Source organism: Staurois parvus, unplaced genomic scaffold, assembly GCF_062004578.1.
Source record: "Staurois parvus isolate SC_StPar_1 unplaced genomic scaffold, SC_StPar_1.0 ptg000684l, whole genome shotgun sequence".
NCBI lineage: Eukaryota > Metazoa > Chordata > Amphibia > Anura > Ranidae > Staurois > Staurois parvus.
The window spans coordinates 1,913,021-1,936,693 of NW_028318480.1; the positions used below are offsets into that span (position 1 = coordinate 1,913,021).

At 41.7% G+C, this 23,673-nt stretch overlaps 1 long non-coding RNA gene across 1 annotated transcript in view; it reads right to left on the reverse strand.

Moving 5' to 3' along the window:
- Positions 1-23,673, reverse strand: part of LOC149447490 (uncharacterized) — a 114,938-nt gene that overhangs the window by 68,270 nt on the left and 22,995 nt on the right. The window lies entirely within an intron of this gene.

Here is a 23,673-nt window from a genome sequence, read left to right on the forward strand (position 1 = left end):
TAACTTATAACCTTTTCCTTATATTCTGTTTTGGAATTAAATTAATTTATTGGTTCCCCTATGTTTATTTCGTTATACCTAGATCGATATGATGCCCATCATATTTTTCAACCTAATCCCATTATGCTTAAATGGATATTTGATGCCCATTATATTCTTCAACTTAATTTGGACATTATAGGCCAATTAGACCTCTAGACAGAACATATTTTCATATTTCTCTGCAATTTCCATAGGTAAAATCAATTATAGGTCAAATAGATCTTTGTTAGTTCATACCTATATATCCTAAAGCATTTAACAGGTAAAATTGCCCAAAGTTTATCTCAACCTATTGAATTATGATCTCTTCATATTTTCCGTTAAATTTAAGTAATCTATTTTTTTTTTATCCCATTATGCCTAGTTGATATCTGATGCCCATTATATCCTCTACAACTGTTTTGGACGTGTAGGCCAATTAAGATTTTTTAGGTCATTTTCTTCTAGCTCTGTGAGCTTTCACATCCAGGGTGAGCCATTGAGTCCCATATATATGTATATATTTGATTAAATACCTTGTATTGGATATATTAAAGTTGTTTGGTAATTGGACAGTTTTCCTTTGATATACTTTTAGACTGCCTTGGCGGTAGAAAGTTCCTCAAATCTCCCCTGAAGAAGCCTGTGAGAGTGAAACATGTAGGGAGTATACTACATTTACCTAACCAAGTTTGAATCTCAGTTGGTATTCTTAGAATTTAAATTGTATGTTTTTGTATTTTTTCCTTTCTTGTGTTTTGCCAAAATATGAAATAAAAAATTATAACTTTTAATGTGTGGTATTCATGTCTATGCACCCTGAAAGTCCTATCTTTTCTATTGATTATATGTAGAAATGATGGCTTCACCTCCCTCTGGTGCCTGATATTGGGGCACCATCCAGGGGAGGACATAAACCAGGGAAACCTCCCTCGTACATTGATGGATGACATCCTTCTCCAGGACACATCCATGAGGGATGCTTTGATTAGGTTTAGTGATCCTGAAAACAGAGTTCCTCCAAATTTAATGGAGTGGAAACATGAGAGTGATATTTCTAGGTAGAGCTGAGTAACAATGAGGCAGTCCCCTTTAGGTGCATCAACCCATCAGCAGAGAAATCTCTTCCAAAGTTATCGAAATTGAAACGTCAAAGTGGTATTTTGGGCAGTTAGGTAACAATAGAGGCAGTCCCCTTGAAACATATTGACATATTTGCAAAGAGGTTCCTTCCAAAGTTGGTAAAGTTAAAGCATCAAAAGAGCATTTGAGATAGAGTTGGAGTTCTTATCACATTGTAGAGGTCCATTGAGAGTTCCCTGGGGAGCCTGGGAGTGATAGCCCATTCCTGACCGGTTTCACTGGTGCAACCGGCTGCCTCAGAGGTCGGCTCAGAATTGTTTGACATGCTGTTTCTGGACAGGGTGCCTAAAATGGCCGCTCCGCCTCAACTGCACATGTGCAGTCGTGGTCCCATCATGATGCAGCATGTAAAAAGAACACAGATGTGCTCAAAATAGCAATACGACTCACACAGAACCTCCAATGCACCATCTAGTGGACATTATAAAAAATACAGTAATCAATATGAAGGTACATGGAAATATAAATTATGTTAGAAGGAACCTATTTCATAAGAAATAATCTACCTCCCCCCCTTTCTTATCTCCTAAAAAGAAAGGGACCAGAAAGGGTAAAAAAAGAGTGATCAATCAAGAAAGCACCCAGCACATTGCATGCCAACAACCATCGTTACAAACAATCACTAATATATCTTGCCAAAATAATGTGCCAAAGGCCGCACAGCCCTTTATTATATACAAACATGCAAATCTGCAAAAAGAAACAAAACCCACAACTTCAGAAAAAAAAAAACTTAAAGAGAAACTTTAAAAAAAAGAAAAAAAAAAGTGGGATTAGATAAAGAGGGTTACTCTAAGCTGTTAAAAAGGAGGCAAAGCTAAGGCTTTCGTTCAAGCCCAGCAGTTTAGTAGCTTCAAGCTCCCATATCCACCTTGTTTCATGTTGGAGTACCACTTTATCAAAGTCTCCCCCCCTAGTGTAATGGGGGACAACTTCCAATACCCAACATCGAAGATGTTTGGGATCACTGTTATGTTTAAGACACACGTCTTGCTAGCGGAAATTTGAGATGGTAGGTGGAAATCTCATAAAGATGGTCCTGGAATCTCTTGTGGATAGTGCGGATGGTCTTGCCAACATAGAAAGATCCACAGACACAGATAATAATGTATACAACTCCAGATGTGCCATAATTGGCTCTTTGTCTGCACCTGAGGGTCCTGCCAGTCGGCAAGGTCAAACTATCGCCCTCAATTACAGAGGGACAGACATCACAGCAGCCACACCTATGCATACCTGGTAAATGATGTAACCTGGAAGGAGACCAACTGATATCACTGTTGACCAATAGGTCAGCTAAGGATTTAGCCTTCCTTGGATGGTTATTAATATGTTTCACAACTGAGGAATCCTCCTTGAGAATGTGCGAATGTATGAATACATACCACTGCCAGGATACAGTCATTTCTGTGCTGAGAACCAGAGTAACTCCCAGGCAAACCAGAAGTGAGCGGACATCTGACCAGAGGGACCACTGCTGCTATGTTGCTGGGTCTGGTGGGAGGACTTTGTGGCCATAACCTGTTTGCTGCTAGCAGAGACAGAGAGAGTACTTAGGGATTTGACACTTGACTAGCAGTCTATACTACTGCATGCAGGTTTTACTGCACCACCAGGAAAACTGGGCACCAATGCTACTTAGCTGAAGAGATAGGATTAAGGACTGCCTCTCCCATGGCTGCTCCAAAGAGATATTTGCCTATAGCTGACTAATGAGTTAGAATTTCAGCCTAATGGTACAGAACTCTCTTCTAAGGTATTTTGGCTCAATGATTATACTGTGTAGCAGATTAAGTCTGAATCTACTATCTATCTGCTCATCTACATTTATACCACCATTTTCTCTAACTTGCACCAAAACATTGAGTTAATTTACCACTAAACCATCTTGTGTCTATTTTCTGGTATTAATTCACAGCTGAGTTAAACGTCTACTCTTAAAAGTGCTTGCAGCAATTTCCAGTTAACCAGGTGTGTAGAATATTTATAGTTGTGCTCTTAACAGTATTACGGTTTCTATACACACCTGGTGTGTTAGGGGGGCTGAGGTTGTTCACTGAATCGAGGCAAAGAACAGACAACCCAATCTACCACGTGGATCCCTCAGGGGTACTACACTTGTCTCCAACTTGTACCCACCTCCCAGTACTGCCCTTTTTAAAGAATACAGAGCCAAGTATCATTTTGTGGTGATAAGTATTTTTATGGAATTTGTTAATGATAACATGAAAGGTAGTAAAATAGCATACCTAAACACCCCTTGTCAGCACATACAGTATATTCTGTGCTCAAGGTACCAGAACTGCGTACCGCCACGTTCCTGCTAAAAAAAAATCCCTGATTGTTGTATTTCAAATGTTGTCCAGTCCTGGCTTTCCTGAGAACTGTAAATGTAGAGAAATGCAATGTGCTTGCTCTATAGCAAATAGAGGAGAAAATATCTCAGCACTCAGTTATTTTCTCAGCCAATGTTGCAGTACGTCAGGGTTTCTACCTTCAGAGCCCTCTAGAATGCCCAGAAACCTCAAGTTATTGAGGCATAACTGGTCCTCTAAGTCCGCAAGTTTGGCCACCTGTTTTTTTATGCTCAACAGATATACCTCTGAAAGACACAGACATGGGTGTAAATCATCAAAATAAATAAATAAAATGTGGTCTGATGCAACCAGTGGTATGTCTCCATCCATACATAAACATATCTATAAAAACATTGGTTTGCCCTGGGACTTTAAATGAGGCGCAACACACACAGCAGCTGAATACATTGTATACATGATTGCCAATTTATTGCTAGTTAGGTACAATTCTGATTACATTGCAAAGAAAACAAATAAAATAATATCAAGCTGATTTGTAGTAGTTCCATAACAATACATTTCACATTTTGATTAAAATATTCCCAATATCAATACATAATATTTTGAAAAATGCAGCCTAACACTCAATGTGTTTTCTGAATATCTGTTCACTTCCTCAGGATATGCATGTATAAATATAATTCAGGAAAATGTATGTTTTTGTCCTTTTTTAAAAAAAAATAATTTAAATCAGCTAATATTAACTACACATAGCAATATTTCCAAATGTTGACCCCCAGGTATGTCTGACCCAGGAGCTGTGGAAGGAGAACTCATGAGGACCCAAGGTGGGTGAGGTAAAAATTCATCCAATTCATAATATCGCCCAAAGTAATTATATGAGTGTAACACCTCTAGGATAGCCAGATACCTGTTGTTGCTTTTTTTATAGATAGAGGCTGAGTAGCAGCCTTGGATGAGTCAGCCTGGGAGTGAGATAGAGAGGTTACCTCAGGACAGGCCAGGGAGGTTCTGAAAGGCTGAGCTTCTGGAGCCCTCCCACCTCTCCAGAAGGGGAAGGATGGAGGAGGGGATGAAGCTCAGATTTGCATGCTTAAAGCGGAGTTCCACTCCTCTGTAAAAAAATAAAAGTCAGCAGCTACAAAAACAGCCATTCACCTGTCCCACGATCCTGCAGTACCCACGCCGCAGCCAGTTTCACTGGCCATCCTGTATTCCAGGCGCCGGCATCTTCAGTGTGGGCACCCGGTTGTGACAGCTGGCAGCTTCACAGCTGGGTGCCCACTGCACATGTGCAAGTCATGATGCACCTCCTGAATGGCCCCGTCATCTTCTGGGAGCTGTCACTTGTCCCACAAGACTACGGGGAGGGAGGGAGGGTAGGAGGAAAAATTCCACTTCCGATTGCCTAGGTGATTGCAGCGGAAGTGGGAGTGGGTACCTGTCATATTCAGGTACCTGCTCCCAAAGGTGCCAATCCTTAATGGGGAGCAGGGGGCCAATCTCTAAAGCAGAACTTCCCCTTTCGGATGGAACTCCACTTTAAGGGTTGCCTTGGTCACCATGCCCAGCCTCCTGCCAGGAAATTAACAGAGATCCCTTAAAGCGGAGTGCAGGGGCACTGTGGGATCGTGGGAAAGCTGAGTGGCTGTTTTTTAAAAGTCAGCAGCTACAGTTATTGTAGTGAGTGGAACTCCACTTTAAGAATAACAGAGCCTTGGAGAGTTGAGCAATGTCGAGTGGAAAATGGATTGAGAGGCTGGAGTGTGTAGCCTCGGAGATGGCCCAGAGAAGGGGCCTACCCACAGGATCTCCACTGTACCACCAGCTTCAAGGTAGTATATCCTAAGCGGCAGAGAAGGAGCTATCCCAGCGAAAGGCCTGAAGACAGCCACCAACCCATTAAGCTATCAGGAAGGACAGTGAGTACTCTTACACCTCCTAGGCCGGATAAGGGGAGAGGGCAGTCAGGTAGAAAACCCAACTAGCTTCTCATCTGAGGCTGCTGTGTTAAATATCACATTTGTGTTGTTCCTCTAAAAAAATTGAAGAAAAGTGAATATTAGACTGTTCAAAAAAATAGCAGTTTTTGTATTCTTCTTTACAAACTCAAACATTCACTATATAAACTGAAAAATGTTTGAAGATTTTGCTTTCCTTTGAATCACTTAATTAATATTTAGTTGTATAAGCACTGTTTCTGAGAACTGCTGTACATCTGTGTTGCATAAGTCAACCAACTTCTGGCACCTGTGAACAGGTATTCCAGCCCAGGATGTTTGGACTACATTCCACAGTTCTTCTCTAATTCTTGGTTTTGCCTCAGAAACTGCATTTTTGATGTCATCCCACAAGTTTTCTATTGGATTAAGATCCGGGGATTGGGATGGCCACTCCATAACGTCAATCTTGATGATCTGGAACCAAGATGTTGCACGTTTATTTATTTATTTATTTCAGGTACTTATATAGCGCTGTAAATTTACGCAGAGCTTTACACATGTGTTTGGGGTCGTTGTCTTGTTGGAACACCCATTTCAAGGGAATTTTCTCTGCAGCATAAGGCAGCATGACCTCTTCAAGTATTCTGATGTATTCAAACTGATCCATGATCCCTGGTATGTGAAAAATAGACCCAACACCGTAGTATGAGAAACATCCCCATATCATGATGCTTGCACAACCATGCTTCACTGTCTTCACAGTGTACTGTGGCTTGAATTCAGTGTTTGGGGGTCATCTGACAAACTGTCTCCGGCCACTAGACCCAAAAAGAACAATCTTACTTTCATCAGTCCACAAAATGTTGCGCCATTTCTCTTTAGGCCAGTCAATGTGCTCTTTGGCAAATTGTAACCTCTTCAGCACGTCTTTTTTTCAACAGTGGGACTTTGTGGGGGCTTCTTGCAGATAGCTTGGCTTCACATAGGCGTCTTCTAACTGTAACAGTACTCACAGGTAACTTTAGACTTTCTTTGATCTTCCTGGAGCTGATTGTTGGCTGAGTCCTTGCCATTTTGGCTATTCTTCTATCCATTCGAATGGTAGTTTTTCGCTTTCTTCCACGTCTTTCAGGTTTTGGTTGCCATTTTAAAGCATTTGCGATCATTTTAGCTGAGCAGCCTATCATTTTCTGTACTTCTTTATATGTTTTCCCCTCTCCAATCAACTTTTTAATCAAGGTATGCTGTTCTTCTGAACAATGTCTGGAACGACACATTTTTCTCAGAATTTCAGAGAGAAATGCACTGTAACCAGCATGTACAACATTTGCTGCCTTCCTTCCTTGAATAAGGGCAATAATTGCCACCGGTTTTTCAAAGACTAAATGACCTCACTAATAGAACTCCACACTGCTATTATTTTGAACATGCCCCTTTCAATTAGTGATTCAATTACACAGAATCAGCAGCTTGCATGTCATGACTGTTGGGTCTGTTGGATTTCTATTACTCTACTACACCTGCTAGTAAATTATTTGCCATGTAGAAATATCATTTCTACCAAAAACAGTGATTGATCAGGTTAGTGATGTCTGACTGCTATTATTTTGAACACAGCTGTATAGAGGTTGATTTACTAAAGGCAAATAGACCTTGCACTTTGCAAAGTGCAGTTGCTCCAGAGCTTAATAAATGGGATGAAGCTTCACTTTGCAAAGAATACCCAATCATATGCAAGGAAAATTAAAGAAACAGTATTTTTGCTTACATATGATTGGATGATGGAAGTCAGCAGAGCTTCTGCTCATTTACTAAGCTCTGAAGCAACTACTCTTTCACAGTGCAACTGCACTTTGCAAAGTGCACAGTCTAGTTTCCTTTAGTAAATCCACTCCATAAAGTGCAGCAGTTAGGACAAGCTACCCAGTTCACCTCAAATTCCCCCTTACATAATAAATCCCCATCAGAGTCACTTCTCTCCATCAGAGTCCTCCCCCTTATGGCAAGGTCCATAGAGTCCCCATCCCCCCTTACTCCAGGTCTCCAGAGCCACCCCCTCTTACATTAGGGTCCTGATAGCCACCCTCCTGTGCATCAGGGTCCCCAGAATTATCCCCTCCTTGTATTAGGGTCCCCAGAAACACCCAACCTTATATGAGGGTCCACAGAGTCACCTTTCTTATATCAGGGTCCCTAGAGCCCCCTCCTTACATTGGGGTCCCCAGAGCCCCCTCCTTATATTTGGGTCCCCAGAATTATCTTCTCCTTAAATCAAGGTCCCCAGAGCCCCCTCCTTAGATCAGGGTCCCCAGAGTTTCCTCACCCTTAAATCAGGGTCCTCAAATCCTCCCCCACCCCCGCCTTACATTAGGGTTCACACATTTTCCCTCTTCATCAGGGTCCACTCCCTAGAATCATCCCTTCTTATATCAGGCTCCCCAGAGCCACCCCCCCCCCCCATACATCAGGGTCCCTGGGCCCCCCTCCCATGCATCAGGGTTGCCAGAGCCCTCCTCCTTAAATTAGTGTTTCCAAAGTTATCTCCTTATTATATTAAGGTCATAAGAGGTACTTTCCTTATATCAGGGTCCCTAAGGCCCCCATCCTTTAATCTGGGTCCCCAGAGTTATATATCTTCTATACATTAAGGTCCACAAAGCCCCTTCCTTACATCAGGGTCCCCAGAATTTCCTCACCTTATATCATGGTCCCCAGAGTCACCTTCTATATATTAGGGTCCCCATACTTACATCAGGGTCCCCAGAGTTATCCCATCTAGACATTAGGGTCCCAGAGCCCCCCTCCTTACATCAGGGCCCCAGAGCCCCCCTCCTTAAATTGAGGTTCCCATAGCCCCTCCTTGCATTGGGGTCCCCAGAGCCCCCTCCTTACACTGTAATCCCCAGAGCCCCCCTCCTTACATTGGGGTCCCCAAAGCCCCCCTCCTTACATCAGAGTCCCCAGAGTTATCCCATCCATTAATCTGGGTCCCCAGAGCCCTTTCCTTACATCAAGGTCCCCATACCCCCTCCTTACACTGGGGTCCCAAGAGACCCCATGCTTACATTGGGGTCCCCAAAATCCCCCTCCTTATATTGGGATTCCCAGAGCCTCCCTTCTTACATTGGGGTCCCCAGAGTTTGCCCATACTCACATCAGGGTCCTCAGGTCCACCCCTCCGTACATTAGGGTCCACACACACCATCTTATATCAGGAACCCTAGAGCTGCTTCTCTTCTAACATTACCTAAGAGCCTCCAGAAGATCCCTACCTTCTTTGAGTTCACTCACTGAGCCCTCAACTACATGTGAAGTACGGGAAAGGGGGGGGGGGGCAGGTGGGGCACTGGCAGTAGCCAGGTCTACAGGAGAAAGTTGCTTTCTCCTCCAATGAACACTGGGGGTGGAGACAGACAAACCATATTGGTGGTTGCCAGACACCGGACGGTGCAAGCAACCAACCACTAATACGGACAGCTGCAGGAGCAGGGAGATGTGGAGAAAGTTCCACACTCCCTGCTGAATGCCAGAGGGTGAAGTTGTACTAACCACGTGGTTGGTTGCTAGACACCAGGCGGTTCTAGCAACCATCCACTAATGCTTGCCTTGCAGCAGCGAGCAGGAGCTGGGACGCTGAGCAAAATAAAATAATGTCTGATATACGGCAACACTGGTGCGGGCTCAAGGGGCAGCTGATTCGGGCCCCACAACAGTGACTGGGCCTGGGGCAACTGCCCCTTTTTCCCCACCTTAAAGATGGCCCTGGACAGGATGTGTGACATTAGACTCTGTTTACTACCTCCCTCTGGGCTTTACACACAGGGACAGGAAGTGATGTACATAAGTAATCTCTATGAACATTAAAGTGCTCGTAAAGCTTATTTTTTTTCTTTTTAATATAATAAACATGTTATACTTACATACTCTGTGCAATGGTTTTGCACAAAGCAGACCCATTACTCCCCCCCCCCGGCACTCTTGGCTCCTTCTCTTCAGTGAGTGTCCCCATAGAGAGCCACCCGTGCAGGATCTGATCTGAACCCCAATGCCTGCATCCATTGACACATACAGCAAGACCTTGCCCAGCCCCCACTCCCTTATCATATGATTTGATTGGCAGCAGCAGGAGCCAATGGCTCCTCTGCTGTCAATCTGCCCTATAAGGAGAGATAGATCAGAGAGAGCTGCTTTTCTCGTGCACAGAGTTGGATCAGAATTGGGCTCAGGTAAGTATTGGGGGGGGGGGGGGGGGGTTCCTGCAGCACAGAATATTTTTTACCTTAATGCAGAGAATGCATTTTAGAACCATTTTCAGCAGCACAGCCATTTACAGACAGTAGAGGGCAGCAGATCCAACACAAGATTTAACAAGAGACAGAAAATCCTGATTTCTGCACAGATGTGCTGCTCTGGGTCACAACAGAGGCCTGTGGCACATCTGCACATGTGCGACTTTCCCAAATAAAAACTTTGTTGTGTTTGTGTATATGTAGGAAATCTTCTAGAAGGGCTCTACAAGGGCCTGAAAACTGGACAGGGCCCCTTGGCACATGTGCATGTTCACCAAAACAACAATGAAGGTGCTGGAAAGGCAGAGCCAAAGGAAAGAGGACTGAAGTTCCTCATTAATACAGTGATTTTATGTTTAAAATGTTACCTATAAATCTATTTTAAGGCAGATGTAAACCTAAGATCTAAACAATCACGTGGTAAGAAAAAACATTGCACAAATGTTTTTCTTTTCAAAAGAAAAGGATTATGCATTTTTGCTTTTCTCAACAGTGACTGCTTGCCAAGTCCCTCTAACTGCACTGACTAGGGTGGTGAGACTCATTTTAGGCATTTCACTTGACGTGGTATCCAATGAGCAGGCACACTGCCTACAGCAGGAGCATGCGATGCTGAGTGACAACACCACTGCTGTATTAATAGGCAGAAGAGAGCCTGGTCACCCTAAAAAACAGAAATGACAGGCTGGAAATTTTCAAGAGAAATTTAACTGGGTCTCTATACCCAGGGGGTGGGAAGAACTGTCTGATCACATTACCATTGTGATGTCACTGTGGTCACATGATCAGGAGCTGGTTCCGCTGCTCCTGATCATTACTAGAGAATGGGGTCTGTCTATAAAAGCTTGGTCACTGTGCTGGGAACATGTAGTGTGTACATATGGATGCATATGTGTGGTGTGCAGGGGCGGACTGACAACTCATGGTGCCCCCGGGCAATAGGGGATCATGGGGCCCCTGTGTCCTTGCCCAAACTCAAAAAAGCCTATGAAAAAGGTACCAGGGGCATCTCATGGGGCCCCTACTGACCCTGGGCCCTCGGGCAGTGCCAGAGTTTCCAAATGGTCAGTCTGCCCCTGGTGGTGTGTGGTCATTAAAGCCCACCCTCTTTGCCGCTGGACACATTATGTGGGTGTCACATCACTGTCAGAGTTTTTCTAGTATCAAATTGTGAATAATGTAAATATTAATTAAATATGCAGCTTAACCTCATATGAACTCAGAAGCATAGGTGTTCACAAATCTTAAAATGAAAGGTCTTTGAAGGGTTGATTTCCTTATAGAAACTTATAGAGCCTTATAAAAGACTCAGTATTATTTAAATGAACTTGTGAGCCACTGGAGTCAAAAATCAGTGTATTAGATCGCTGGAATTTTTTTCACCCTCATAAGATGTGAACTACGTAAAAATAATGAATAATTAACCGCGCTCTAATATTACCGTGCCGATACTATAAATTTTAAAAAATACCACTAATTAATATATACTGTGACAATGTCAACTTATCGACTGCATTACCTAAATTGATCTAATTGTATTACCACAGTGTTTGGTAAAACATAAAAATTAAAAGTGTGTGATTAAATCTAATAGTGATAATTTTACAATATAAATATCTCATGAAAAATAAATAAATAAATAAATTCATAAAATTCACTGTGCAAATGTGTAAAACAAAAATGATTATAAATATCTCATTAGAAATAAATAAATAAATTCATAAAGTCCAATGTGCAAATAGTGCAAAGCAAAAAATAAATTATATATATATATATATGAAAGATAAATCAAATAAAAAAGATTTTTTAAAAATTATATAAATTCATAAAGTTCAGCAGCAAAAATGTGCAAAAAAGAAAGTGTGCAAAAAAGTTTTTAAAGTTCAGCAGGGAGGGCGCATGCGCGGCCGGCTCGGGGATGGACGTGCAGTAGTGTCAGCTCCGTCCACCCGCCAGCGATAACTCGGCACTCACCGACTCCGGAGGAAACGAACGGCACACACTGACAGCCGCAGTGTGCCCGCAGCCCACTAGACATGCCCCGCAGGAAAAAGAGCCCGGGGCAACCAGGGAAGTTAACTAACTTCTTCCCGGCCGTCATGCCGGGAAACCAAGATGGCGCCCGCAATACAGGAGTACAGGGAGGCAGCAGCGCATCTGAGGAGGACTACAGAGCCCAGTGTGCAGATCCTAGGCTGCAGCAACAGCTTTACCCAGGGGACCCTGGTGAGTTGTCACCTCCCTTATCTCCCACGACCAGCAGCCCGGCCAAATCCAGGCCACGACTGGACTATGACAATGACAATATACTACAGACCCCAAACCTCCCACATCAGTTACCTCATATGGCTATGCCTACCATAGATGCATTCCCTGCGTCCGATCAACCACTCACCAAGATAAGCATGAAAAACATGCTTGCGTCTTTGCGGCAAACCTTGCACAACGACATATATGCACCACTTAACCAGCTTACCACCCTAGTGCAACGGCAGGAACGTAGAATTTGCCATATTGAAACCAACATGGGAGACATAGTTGCGGCACACAACGATTTGATTGATGCCCATGCGGATCATGCGTCCGACATCGAACAAATTCAACTAAAATTAGCCGACTTGGAAAGATAGATCACGCCGTAATAATATAAAAATCAGAGGGATCCCTGAAACAATTACCAATGAGGCACTGCTGCCATATCTACAGCACTTTTTCAAACTGCTGATACCAGCACTTTTCGAAGTAGAGATCACGATCGATCGAGCATATCGACTTCCTAAGCCCTCATTTTTATCAGCCTCTATCCCTAGAGACGTGCTTATCCACATTCACTTCTACCATATCAAGGAGAAAATTATGTTAGCGGCTAGAAACCCGCCAGCGCTCCCACAGTCTCATGCGAATCTACGCTTATATGCTGACCTATCCAAAGCCACACTTTCAAATAGGAAAAAAATTATATCAATCACTAAAGCCTTAAGAAATCATGGCATTGTCTATCAATGGGGTTTCCCCACTAAGCTATTAGTACGGAACCAAGGTAGGACCTATACTATCAGGAACCTAGAGGCCGGCCTACACCTCCTTAAAGCTTGGAGCATTTTGCCCGCTGACTCATGGGACAATATGCCCAGTTCCATCCAAAATATGGAGGCGACCTGAAGGGCGCAAAGGCACACGCTGCACCTATACTCTACTATACCTTCCCCCGGAGGCCATCTACAGATTTTACAACTTCTGGCGATCGGCCTACACTCAATGTTTTCTGTTTTGCAAGTTTGCTGCAGACATGACCCCTCTGGAGGTCAGAACCTGTTCATACCCCTCCTTTTTGACGTAGCGATCATAGCTACATTGGTTACTTGCGTTACATGCAAGTATTTTTTTACTGTTGTTTCTCCCTCTCCCATCTTCCTTTTCTCATGGCACCACCGACTATACATTAGTAACACAAGATTTGAAATAAAGGACTTTATTTGGAATACGCTAACTACAGTTCCTATTGAGCCTTACCTGTTCTTTAGTCATTTTACTGCTACTCTCCCCGGAGTGAAATCTCACATGCTTAAATACTACCAAACAACAACCCAACTAGTTCTATACTCAGGAAATATATCCAATGATCACTATCACTTCTCTTAATGCTCGAGGCCTCAACTCCCCCTTCAAGAGATCGTTGCTCTCCAGAGAAATCTGGAAATCTCGAACTGACTTATTCTTTATACAAGAATCCCACTTCACTACGGAAAAGACCCCTAAACTATATCTTAACCGCTTCTTTCAATTATTTATGGCGACTAACACCAAGAAGAAAAACGGAGTAATTATTGCCGTTAATGACTCTCTAACATTTAAACACACCTCTTCTATAGCCGACCCGCAAGGGCGATATATTATATTGATATGCCAAATTAATGACATTACCTATACCCTGGTGAATGTATATGGTCCGAACAGCAAACAACTAAGATTTTTTCGCAAACTCTTCAATCTCATCGCTAAGCACAAACAAGGTAGACTCATTATTGGGGGGGACCTTAATGTTCTCAACAACTCACTTATGGATTCATCTTCCAACAAAAAAACCGCCAACCTCGACCTCAACCACGTTTTACATGACCACGACCTATACAACATCTGGAGATGCCAGCATGGCTCTGAAAGAGACTACACCTATTTTTCACCACCGCACCTTTCGTACTCAAGAATCGATATGTTCATCACTGACAAATGGACACTGCAACACATGTCCTCTTCTAATATTGGTATCATAACCTGGTCTGACCATGCCCCGATCAGCATATCCCTGGATGACAGCCAACGGTCGGCAATCCCACCCATATGGAGACTTAATTCCGCACTCCTGAAACTACCAGAAAACCAGAAGTATATAATGGATGCCCATAACCTCTTTTTTGAAACTAATGCCACCCCAGATATCTCTATCACCACACTCTGGCTGACATACAAAGCTTATATGAGAGGTATCCTCATACAACTAAACTCCCGTATTAAAAAGCAGAGATCCCAACAAATAGACCAACTATTGACCTCTATACATGCAAACGAAGAAATTAACAAACAGAATCTGAACCCTTCCACGTCCGCGGCCCTAAATAGGGATAGGAATAAATTACGTGCCATTTTACTACACACCTATGACATGAACCTTCAAAAAACAAAAACACAATTCTATGCACTTGGTAATAAAACAAACTCTCTTCTCGCCAAAACCATCAAACAAAAAAGACTTAAAAATAAAATCTTCATAGTCCAACATCCAGACTCGCGAACCCCATTGTCGAACCCACAAGACATAGCTAACGCATTTGCATGCTATTACCAAACTCTATATAACATAAAGAATGACCCAGATACAGTACAACCAACGAATCCCTCCATTGAGAATTTTCTAAGTCACACAGCTCTTCCTCGACTCACCTCTTCCCAACTTGACTCCCTCTCTGTGCCGATTTCACCCGCAGAGATTGAGAAAATTATAAACAGATTACCCGTGAACAAATCACCAGGAAACGACGGATTCACTAACGAATATTACAAATCGTTCGCACCCAACCTTAAATCGCATCTCTCCGCCCTTTATAATCACGTTGCTTCTAATGGGGAATTTCCCTATGATATGCTACAATCAATAATTACCACTATCCCGAAACCAGGTAAAGACCCCCAATTAGTCCAGAACTACAGGCCGATCTCATTACTTAATACAGACCTAAAAATATACGCCAAGATAATAGCTCAACGACTGCTCCCATACCTTCTACATTAATTCAAGTGGGATTCATCCCTGGGAGACAGGCCCCCGACGCGACTCGACTAATTATATCACTACTGCACCACCTTGAATCTGACAAACAACCCTCATTCCTACTTTCGCTTGACGTAGAAAAAGCATTTGACTGAATCCATTGGCAATTTATGACACTTACTCTCCAGAAATACGGAATAACAAACTGGATGCTGTCAGCGATTCTCTCCCTATACTCCAAACCTTCTGCTAGGGTACTTACGAACGGCACGCTCTCACAACCTTTCCCAATATCCAATGGCACCAGACAAGGATGCCCTCTTTCGCCCATAATTTTTGCGTTACTTATTGAACCACTAGCATCCAATCTCAGAAACAATCCGAATTTCACAGGAGTTAATTTTCTTAAGTGCGAACATAAAATTAGCCTCTTTGCGGATGATATTATTCTAATGATTACAAACCCCAACAAATCGCTTACATCAATTCGCACACATATTCATGCCTACACAGCAGTCTCATACTACAAACTCAACGAACCCAAGTCTTCTATCCTAAACCTCTATACGCTCGCTGCAAGCCAGAAACTACTCACTAAACGGTTCCCTTTTAAATGGGAAAAGCATAACATACCCTATTTGGGGATCAAACTGACTGCAAAAACCGGCCAACTTTATACAGCTAACTTCAAACCATTACTTGACACAATCCCACAAGAGCTCAGAAGCTTCCGCACAAATACCCTTTCAACACTAGGCAGAATAGCAACTATAAAAATGAGCATATTGCCCAAAATACTTTATATTTTCCGCACACTCCCTATTCCAGCCCCTTCCACCTTTTTCTCCAAACTCCAAAAAATCCTGAACAATTTCTTATGGAATTCCAAACGCCCTAGATGTACCACAAACCTCTTAATACGTCCGCCTGCCAGAGGTGGAGCAGGTCTCCCGCATATAAAATCGTATTATCAAGCCGTACTACTAGACCAGCTCTTCTTCTGGTGGCACCCGTCTCCAGATAAAACTTGGACCGTCATGGAGGCATCCATGCACACACCAAGCTCATTAACAGACGCCTTATTTGTGCCTTGTGCGGCTTGGAATAAACCTCTACATACACACCCATGCGTGCAAGCTTCTTTGACGGCTTGGCACGACTTCTTGACCTATACTTGCTCCCATAAGGACAATCTTCGAATCCTTACACCGCTTTCATCCTTACATTTCGTATCCCCGCACTTGAACCTGGCCTCATGGAAAATGCTTGGTATACAATATATCCAAGACCTTTTCAGCACCCATAACCCAGATTCATTCTAGACTCTCCAGAAGAAATTTCATCTCCCTGATAACGACCAATTCACCTATATGCGAATAATCACTTCACAAAACAAACATACCACTTAAAATAGAAATCCCAGCTACTGCACATCAATTCCTAAATAGGACCATATATCCGAAGAAAGGAATATCTACTTTTTATACACTTCTAACCGTAGCTCAATTCACAACTTCTACTTCATCCTTGACTAATTGGGAAAAGACCTTGATACTCTCGACAAGCCCACACCCCTGGGAAACAACTTTCAACATTACTTATAAAGCGTCGAAATGTAGCGCCCATTGGGAATCATATTTGAAAATCCTCCACCAGTGGTATCTTACCCCCACTAAATTATCTCTCTATTACCCTCAGCAGTCACAGGCGTGCTGGAGATATTGTGGGGAAACTGGCTCACTCTTCCATGTGCTTTGGTCATGCAAATCTCTCAAATCTTACTGGAATAAAGTTTTCCAATTGATCTCTTCAATCACAGACACACCTGTGACCCCAAACCCTGCCCTAGCCCTCCTTCATATAACTATAGATAAATTCCCCATAAGCGCGCGCATTATTATCTTACACATCCTAGCAGCGGCAAAGATCAACATCACCAAACTCTGGCGATCCACATCCTCTCCTCTGTTGTCACGCCTGGTGACTGACCTCAATCTGCAGTGTGAGATGGAACGAAGAACGGCCATTCGAAATTCTACGTACCACAAATTTACATTACATTGGTCTCAATGGTTAAACCATCCCAACTGTTCAATTACCTGATTACTACCTTCAACTTTTATAAGATACATTCCTCTAAGATAAAGATAACGGTGCCTAATCCCCCTCCTCCCCCCTCTTCCTCTTTCTTTCTACTCCCTACTTAAGCTTATATCCGCCTTTAAGATTCTTATACTCCAACATGGTTCACATACTAATGAGCATACCTCTCATGTAAATATGAATACGATATTCAGTTCCCCGGCCACATGGCGGGGATTTGCAACCCCTTCCTACCCCTTACATGTTGTCAGTCTGCATATGTGTACCTTACAATTCTAATGGTTGTATATTTGTATTGAAGTTAAAATCCTTTTCAATAAAAAATATTTGAAAATAAAGTTCAGCAGGGAGAAGATGCTGGTAATATACTTTCCTTTCAAGCTGCTTATGGTGATATGGATGGAAACCTACGGATTGTCTTCTGAGCCTATGCAGACATAAGAATTTCTCCCTCCTAGAGCCTCTCTTCACTCCAATGCTCAATGTATCCTCATATGACCCATAGGAGAAAAAAAATGAAAGATATGGTGCCTTATCCAAGGTATATATAAACACTCTTTAATGTGCTCCCATATTGCACTCACATTATTTCAACAATAAGCACGCATGTATTGAAATTTAAGCCGCAGAATGCGGTAGTGATCAGCCTCGCAGGAGTGTGGACACACTCCGTCAGTACTCGCCGTAATGATGATCCGATACGTGGTGACGTCACTGCCCCTCCCCAATGACGTCACCACGTATCGGATCATCATTACGGTGAGTACTGATGGAGTGTGTCAACACTCCTGCGAGGCTGATCATTACCGCATTCTGCGGCTTAAATTTCAATACATGCGTGCTTATTGTTGAAATAATGTGAGTGCAATATGGGAGCACATTAAAGAGTGTTTATATATACCTTGGATAAGGCACCATATCTTTCATTTTTTTTCTCCTATGGGTCATATGAGGATACATTGAGCACTGGAGTGAAGAGAGGCTCTAGGAGGGAGAAATCCTTATGTCTGCATAGGCTCAAAAGACAATCCGTAGGTTTCCATCCATATCACCATAAGCAGCTTGAAAGGAAAGTATATTACCAGCATCTTCTCCCTGCTGAACTTTAAAAACTTTTTTGCACACTTTCTTTTTTGCACATTTTTGCTGCTGAACTTTATGAATTTATAGAATTTTTAAAAATCTTTTTTATTTGATTTATCTTTCATATATATATATATATATATATATATATAATTTATTTTTTGCTTTGCACTATTTGCACATTGGACTTTATGAATTTATTTATTTCTAATGAGATATTTATAATCATTTTTGTTTTACACATTTGCACAGTGAATTTTATGAATGTATTTATTTATTTTTCATGAGATATTTATATTGTAAAATTATCACTACTGGATTTAATCACACACTTTTAATTTTTATGTTTTACCAAACACTGTGGTAATACAATTAGATCAATTTAGGTAATGCAGTCGATAAGTTGACATTGTCACAGTATATATTAATTAGTGGTATTTTTTTAAATATATAGTATCGGCACGGTAATATTAGAGCGCGGTTAATTATTCTTTACTTATAAAATACTCAATTGCACCAAGGACACTCAAGACCCTGCTGGGCTATGGGAAGATTTGTTCTTTTAACCCCTTGGCGCCAACGTCACACAGATACTTTTCATACTTACTGCACTTGTTGGTGCCCCCTTGTGTTTTCTTATATTTCCTACAGAGCCTGCTTCACTCTATGGAGAGCTGCCACTGCTATTGCATAAGCCACAGACTTTATGGGCTTGTTTTTATATGACTTTATATGCTTTTATTTTATTTTATGCATTTAATTATCTACATTTTTGTTGTAGCGTCACTATACTAGTGTCTCCTCTCAGCGCCAATCATTTACACTGTTTTCAGCCTCTAATTGACAACTGAAACTAGAGCTCCCCTAGCTGCCAATCATAATGTCAGAGTACTGCTAACAAACTAATCATTAAAGAATATGTAAGCCCAACATTTCATATACCTGATATGTGCCTGCAGCAGGGCTGTAAGTAATTTTTTTTCCTGGGTGGGGGTTTGGCTCTCAAACTGCAAGAACAGCAAAATATGGTGCCTCTTATTTTATTATATGGTCACAAGTGATTTTTCACTCCAAGGGATAGCTAACATTTTTTTTATTATTTTTATTTTGTTGGCACACTAAATGGTTGAGTAATTATTTATATTTTATTGCATTGAAGATACACTATTTGTGTAAGGCAGTATATATCACTTTTTTGCATTTAAAGAGAAGGTGCTTAGTTTCTTGCTAAATTGCCAAAGAAAATGTTGATTCTGAAAGGAAAGTAAAGGTTTTCTGACAAATCTGTTGGGGTATACTCATTTATGCTGAGCACTGTATATAGATTCATTACACACAGAGTGGTATATTGCAAGCATTTCTTTTGTTTAATTTTGATGAATATGTCTTACAGCTAGTGAAAACCTAAAATTTAGTAACTCAGAAAATTAGAATATTACATAAGACCAATACAAAAAAGGATTTTTAATACAGAAATGTTGGCTTACTGAAAAGTATGTCCATGTACAGTACAGTATGCACTCAATACTTGGTCGGGGCTCCTTTTGCATAATTTACTGCATCAACGTGGTGTAGTATGGAGGCGATCAGCCTGTGGCTCTGCTGAGGTGTTATTGAAGCCCAGTTTGCTTTGATAGTGGCCTTCAGCTCTTCTGCATTGTTGGGTCTGGTGTCTCTCATCTTCCTCTTGACAATACCCAACAGATTCTCCATGGGGTTTAGGTCAGGCAAGTTTGCTGGCCAATCAAGCACAGTGATTCCATGATCATTAAACCAGGTATTATTACTTTTGGCAGGTGCCAAGCCCTGCTGGAAAATGAAATCAGCATCTCCATAAAGCTGGTCAGCAGAGGGAAGCATGAAGTGCTCTAGATTTTACTGGTAAAGGGCTGCGCTGACTTTGGACTTGATAAAACACAGTGGGCCAACACCAGCAGATGGCGTGGCTCCCCAAATCATCATTGACTATGGAAACTTCACACTGGACCTCATGCAACTTGGATCCTGTGCCTTTTCACTCTTCCTTCAGACTCTGGGACCTTGGTTTCCAAATGAAATGCAAAATTTACTTTCATCTGAAAAGAGGACTTTGGACTACTGAACAACAGTCCAGTCCTTTTTCTCCTTAGCCCAGGTAAGACACTTCTGACATTGTCTCTGGTTCAGGAGTGGCTTGTCACAACGAATGCGACAGTTGTAGCCCATGTCCTGGATACGTCTGTGTGTGGTGGCTCTTGAAGCACTGACACCAGCCCTAGTCTACTCCTTGTGAATCTCCCCCGAAATCTTGAATGGCCTTTGCTTCACAATCCTATCAAGGCTGCGGTTATCACTGCTGCTTGTGCACCATTTTCTACCACACTTTTTCCTTCCACTTAACTTTCCATTAAAATGCTTGGATACAGCGCTCTGTGAACAGCCAGCTTCTTTAGCAATGACCTTTTGTGACACACAATCCTTGTGGAGGGTGTCAATGACTGTCTTCTGGACAACTGTCAAGTCAACAGTCTTCCCCATGATTGTGTGACCTACTGAACCAGACTAATGGGGGCCATAGATGGGTCGAAAATCGGCCGATTTTTCGGCCGAAAATAAAATCGGCCGATTTTCGGATCGTTAGTGGGCTATTTGTTCGGCCGTTTTTCGGTATTTTGGCAGATTTTTTTTATCGGTAAAGTTGGAAAAAAATCGGCCGATTTTGCCGATCGGCCGATTTTCGCGGTAATGATGGGCAAATCGGCCGATATTTTACCGATAAAAAAATCTGAACAGTGACCTGGAAGAGGGAAGAAGAAGGAAGAGGGAAGAAGAAAGAAGAGGAAGAGGAAGAAGAAGAGGATGAAGAAGAGGATGAAGAAGAAGAAGAAGAAGAGGATGAAGAAGAGGATGAAGAAGAAGAAGAGGAAGATGAAGTAGAAGAGGATGAAGAAGAAGAAGAAGAAGAAGAGGAAGAAGAAGAGGAAGACGAAGTAGAAGAGGATGAAGAAGTAGAAGAAGAAGATGAAGAAGAAGATGAAGAAGAGGATGAAAAAGAAGAAGAAGATGAAGAAGAAGAAGAGGATGAAGAAGAGGAGGAAGAAGAGAAGAAGAAGAAGAGGATGAAGAAGATGAAGAAGAAGAAGAGGATGAAGAAGAAGATGAAGAAGAGGAAGAAGCAGAAGAGGATGAAGAATAAGGGGAAGAAGAATAAGAGGAAGATGAAGAAGAGGATGAAAAAGAAGAAGAAGAAGAGGATGAAGAAGAAGAAGAAAAGGAAGAGGATGAAGAAGAAGAGGATGAAGAAGAAAAGGAAGATGAAGAAGAGGAAGATGAAAAGGATGAAAAAGAAGAAGAAGAAGAAGAAGAGGATGAAAAAGAAGATGAAGAGGATGAAGAAGAAGAGGATGAAGAAGAAGAAGAGGAGGATGAAGAAGAGGATGAAGAGGAAGGTGAAGAAGAGGAAGATGAAGAAGATGAAGAAGAAGAAGAGGAAGGTTCCAACTTTACCGATAAAAAAAATCTGCCAAAATACCGAAAAACGGCCGACCATTTAGTCCACTAACGATCCGAAAATCGACCGATTTTATTTTCGGCCGAAAAATCGGCCAATTTTCAACCCATCTATGGCCTGCATAAGAGACCATTTAAAAGATCAGGAAACCTTTACAGGTGGTTTGAGTTAATTAACTGATTAGAATGTGACAGCAAGAGTCTACAGTATTGAACTTTTTCCACAATATTAAAATTTTTTGAGATACTGAATTTTGGGTTTTCACTAGCTGTAAGCCATAATCATAAAAATTAAAAGGAAGAAATGCTTGAAATATATTACTCTGTGTGTAATGAAACTAAATAATATACGAGTTTCACTTTTTGAATTGAATTACTGAAATAAATGAACTTTTTGATAATATTCCAATTTATTGAGATGAACCTGTATAGTATATATGAACCTAGCAAGCTACATGCTGGACTAAAATGTACTGTATCGCCTCTAAATCATAGTCCCAATGTTGCAAGTCCTGTTCTTTGGATACACCATGCAATGCACCACTTAGGAAGAGACTTCAGACCAGGCATTAAATGGTTATGGTAAGTGTACTGAAGAAAGGCAACCTTAAAGGAACAGTTATGGTAGAGTAATGTCCCATACACTGAAAGTAACTTAGTTAGGTGGCATCTCATCAAAGCAATCCTTTTTAGGCAAAAAAGTCCAGTTAGGCAAAAAATCTACTGAGGTAATGACAGTCCCTCTAGAGTCCATGATTGGCAGTAATCCATAAAGTCAATAAGTAAATAGCTGGCAGCTAAGAATCATTAGGTTCCCAGCTGCTCAGGGACCCCCCCACCCCCACCCCAGATGGGGGCATCGATCAACAGAGTGATAGTCTACATCTTGGCAGTCTTTCCCCAGGCAACTCTCTAGGGCACAGAAGAGCCCCTTGGTATGTAGTTCTATAGAAAATTGACAGGGAAATCTAGCCAATCAATTCCTCAGATCCACCACATATCTACATTGTAACAGTTTGACAAGAAAGACAACAGGCTTGACCCAGATAACCGCAGAACAGAGTCAGCATTGAAAAAACATTAACCTTTCTGTAGGCACCTGTTTACATGGTCAAAGTGACCAGGCCGTGTGATTGAGTGTGCTCCCAGCAATCCATATATATATGGCAGTATAGAATAAGGCCCACCTCCATGGCACTTTCAACAATGAGAGAGAAAATAGAGTGACTCTGCTGGTGTGTTGACTGGCTTATGGTAACTAGATGGCTCTGTAAAGAGAATATACTGTTTACAGTACAGAGAAAGAGAACACCACAAACATGCATGCTCTGCGATATTCAGAGAAAATGAATAAAATACCTTTCTGTAACTCTGGAATTGAATCTACATTTGGCCAGTGATTTAGTGAAGGTGCTGTCCTAATAGCAGTGGTATCATCCACGTAGATGAAGGAACACTGGGGAATTTTTTGCACGAAAGACAACTGAAATCTCTCTACTGATTTTTGAAAATTGGATCAGAGTCAGTCCTTCCTGCTGAACCAATCAGAATTCATGATTTTTTTCCCTAGATTAGGTAGGCAATGGCCTTATTTTCTATTTTTGTTCCAGTTTTCAAAAGTCATCCTTGAGCAATTTGTTCACCCAACATATATGTCTACATTGGATAAATATTCCTTGCCTTTATTTTCTGGTATAATATCTGAACGCCCCAGCTGAATTCTATTTGTTCTTACAGGTAATAGCTGGACATGTTAATGATTGGTTAGGTATCTGGGACAGTTTACTCAAGCAACAGTGATTTCTCATGTCAGATCTTAAACAGAGATACTGTACAGAGAAATGAGTTTGCCTTGTAAAAGCCTTTGGATTAATTTAACCACTTGAGCTCCAGAAGATTTTACCCCCTTCTTGACTAGACCATTTTTTTTTCTATATTGCACTTCACTGCTTTAACTGGTAAATGCATGGTCATATAACACTGTACCAAATTAAATTTATAAGATTTTACTCATT